Here is a 4067-nt window from a genome sequence, read left to right as displayed (position 1 = left end):
GTTCACTCATAGCACACTGCCATTGATGTCTGTTAATATTCTGCAACTGACTGTGTAACTGAGTGGAGGCTTTCCCTCCATTGCTGTTATATTTCACCTCACTATACATGAGGTCCTCGAATAATGTCATTTAGTTCAATGTTTTTTTCTTATAATATTGATGAGAAAAAAATTGATTCCCAGCAGGGGTCGCTGTCTATGTGGAATTTGCATGTTCTCCCCATGTCTGCATGAGTTTTCTCCAGGTACTGGTTTCCTACTGCATCCCAAAGCTGTGCATGTTCAGTTCATTGGCATGTCTACATGGTCCCAGTGTGAATGTGTGTGTGAGTGCAACCTGCAATGGGATGGCATCCTAACTAGGGCTGGTTTCCTCCTGGTGCCCTGAGCTGCTGGGAAAGGCTCTGGCCACCTGCAATCCTGAACTGAAATAAGCTGGTACATAATTATCTTACTTTTTTATTAATCTTTTAAAAATATATGTATATCTTACACGTATTTCAAATTTTAATATCAGAAGTGTTTTGGTCTTTATTTACAAGTTTGATGATGTTTTTGTGACCAGATGTTTTGTGACCATAGGAACTTAACTCTTGTTCATATCAATTAGTCTATGATAAGATTGGCTTCATTCCGATTAAAACTGAGGTTTCCAGGAAACAATAGATGACATTAAGTAAAGACTTACTGTAATTGACCAGTACTCTAACCTGCATGATCATTTAGATCTCAAATCAATTATAGTTATCGGGTTGCCTTTAAAAAATCTCCCTCTAAGTCATCGTTCACAATGTAGAATGGTAAGAAACATAAAGAATGGAAAGACAAGCACCACATGTACTCACCATTAAATTGGTATTAACTGATCAACACTTATGTACACAGATAGTAGTACCATTCATCGGATGTCAGGCAGGTGGGTATATTCACACCTAATGGGTGCAGCGTGCACCATCTGGGGGATGGACATGCTTGAAGCTCTGACTCAGGTGGGGCAAAGGCAATATATGTAACCTAAACATTTATACCCCCATAATATGCTGAAATAAAAAAATGTTACAGAAATAAATAAAGATAGTGGCATCAATATAGCAGGATTCTTCCAGTTTCATAGTAAGTTGTCAAAGGTCCGATAAGAAATTTAGTGGGAACTTCATTGAAGTGGAATAAATGTAAAAAGTGCTTTTTAAAAATAACATGGTACTGTTGTTTTATTCTGAATTTATTTATATAAAATAGCACTGTTTTACGTGTTGAAAGTCTAGGCTTTCAGATCAGCATACCCAGGATCAAATCCTCTTCTATCATTTACAATGTATTTATCCTTTCTGAATCTATTTCCTTAAGTATTAAATGAGGCTATTAATGCCTCCTGCCCAGGATATTGTGAGGGTTGAGGAGATAATGTGCATAAAACACTTAGTACCTTGCTTGGTATATAATAAGTACTTGGTTGTTATTTTTCCATGAAAGTCTGATTATAGTATAAAAATATCACTTTATGTCCTTTGCATTCATTTTCATGCTGAAAGAAAATGGTATAATTAAATACTTGGAAAGAAACATCTAATGTGTATGATGAGCATTTTTATTTTTTTCTAAAAGTGGATTTTGATTTGTTCTGTGTTCTTTCCATCCTTTATATAAGCAGCAATACTTATTCATCTTGAGGCCAAGGATGAAGTCTAGAAATCCATGGCTTTGGTGTTCTTACTTTTGTGCTCTTATCAAAGCTGACCTACCATCATCATCTGTGACCCTCAAAATCCATCCCTGTTTATAAAGAGTATTCTATTACTCATTTGTCGTAGCTCACCCTGAGTAAAGAAGGATGTCGGAAAGATGGTGGGCATTCCCCTCCCACTACTAGGTCTCCTCGGCTGTATTTAATGTGCTATTAAACCTATCCCTGAAGGTTTTAATTTTATTTATTATATTTTTCATTTCTAGAAGTTCAAATGATTTTTTTTCAAATCAATTAGGCAATTTTGTAGACAGATATAAAAATATCTATATAAGCTTTATGCTTATCTTTTATTTCTTTAAACTGCTTGTTTTAAAATTGCTGGCTAATAACTCCAATATCTATACTTGTACTACCGAGAGCAATAGTTGCTCTCTGCTCTTTCTGGTGATTCTTGCTCTAGGCACCTTATTTCCTTCTGTGCTAAGTTGTTTTGTTTTATTTTGATTTCAATAAGCTGATCATTTTCCTTGGAATATTATTTGTGGAGATCCTCTGAGGCCTAAGATGAAGGGAACTCTTGTAGAGAGGATTTCCATTAGCCTTGGCAGGTGCCTAGGGTGTAACCACTCTGGGATCACTATAAATTAAATGAAATTCATAGCTTGAGGTTTTGGGGACTATCCAAGTAATAAGAATTTGTGCTGTAAGTCTACCTTAAGGATATGTAAGGGGTGGAGAGGGTCAAGTTTAGTCATGTTTCATTACTTTTCTTGAGGATGTAGCCCTTAACTTTACTGGGTAGAAGCTCTCTCCAGTTGGGGATTTGACCAAGCACAACCCCCTCCCCATCCCCATCTCTTCAGCCCTGAGCTACCATTAAACCTAGGCTCAGGCTATCCGAATTACCAGGATCAGTAAATCTGATCAGGATCAGACAAATGTCTTCAGTGAGCCACTTAACTCTTGGAGCTTTGGTTTTACTTAGATTTTGAGATAGGATTTCCTATCTTGTGAACTATTCGATAATTTTCAGAGAAAAAATTAGCCCAGTGTTTTGACTTATTTTCATAGAAAGTTGGTCCAAATAACCTAGCTTGCAATATTGCTAGAAATAGAAGTTCCCTGCCATTTCTTACTTAAGAGTTTAGGAGTTTTCTCAACCAGATTTTCTTTTTTGTTTGTTTGTTTGATTTTTTTTTTTTTTTGAGACACAGTCTTGCTCTGTCGCTCAGACTAGACTGCTGGCATCCACCTAGCTCACAGCAACCTCAAACTCCTGGGCTCAAGCGATCCTCCTGCCTCAGCCTCCCAAGTAGCTGGAACTACAGGCATGTGCCACCATGCCCGGCTAATTTTTTCTATTTTTAGTAGAGACAGGGTCTCACTCTTGCTCAGGCTGCTGTAAACTCCTGACCTCAAGTGATCCTCCTGCCTCAGCCTCCCAAGTAGCTGGAACTACAGGCATGTGCCACCATGCCCGGCTAATTTTTTCTATTTTTAGTAGAGACAGGGTCTCACTCTTGCTCAGGCTGCTGTAAACTCCTGACCTCAAGTGATACTCCTGCCTCAGCCTCCCAGAGTGCTAGGATTACAGGCGTGAGCTACCACACCCGGCATCAACCAGATTTTCTATTTAACATTTCAAATTTCTTGGAATAATTCTCATTCTCTGACCCTATTTTCTTGCTACTGGCAGCTTTATTTCTCATCTCCACTTCAACTTTTTTTTCTCTGTTGAATAAATTATATCTTTCTTCAACACCTTGAAATAGTTAACTCTCATTCGTGAATGTGCTAGGAAATTTACAAAAAATAATCTTTAAAAAAACCTTCAAGATTATTTTGGTGTGTGATTTAGGAATGGATGCATGTCTTAGGAGAGCGTCAGGACTTGGCAAATTGGGTGAAATAAAAGTTGTGAAGCAAGATATTCATGGATAGAAAGAGAGTGTTATTGAGATGATTGACCAGACCATTTAGATTTTCAGAGAATTAAATGAAGCCAGGAAGGGTTATGGGAAATAAGCTGATTAAAGCAGGTTAGACAGGAAAGAATGTGTTCATATTTTTTAAAAAATCAATTAATGAACATTTGAGTATATACCACATAAATCAGGGCTGATTTGTAGTTTTCCCTTTCTTAGAACTAATTAGCAGATATTTTCTATAACAAAGGACATTTTAACCTGAAAAGAACATCCTTGATACATTTTCTCATCAAAACGATAGCTACAAACAATAGAGAAACAGGAGTTAATAATACAGGACATCTGAAACTTTATTATTTTTTTCACCTGGAGATAGTAGGGAGAAATCAAAGTATAAATCTCACCATCTTATTTTCACGTAAAATTTTTTTTCCTTGCTATTTTTTCTTACT

General features: G+C 36.8%; 1 protein-coding gene across 1 annotated transcript in view; it reads left to right on the top strand.

The window, feature by feature from the left end:
* The window catches only part of IL1RAPL1 (interleukin 1 receptor accessory protein-like 1), a 756667-nt gene that overhangs the window by 74315 nt on the left and 678285 nt on the right, over positions 1 to 4067 (top strand). The gene's annotated exons all lie outside the window — the stretch shown is intronic.

Source organism: Propithecus coquereli, unplaced genomic scaffold, assembly GCF_000956105.1.
Source record: "Propithecus coquereli isolate 6110/MARCELLA unplaced genomic scaffold, Pcoq_1.0 Scaffold303, whole genome shotgun sequence".
Lineage (NCBI taxonomy): Eukaryota > Metazoa > Chordata > Mammalia > Primates > Indriidae > Propithecus > Propithecus coquereli.
Note: the sequence above shows the minus strand (reverse complement) of the source record. Positions and strands in the feature narration are given on the sequence as shown.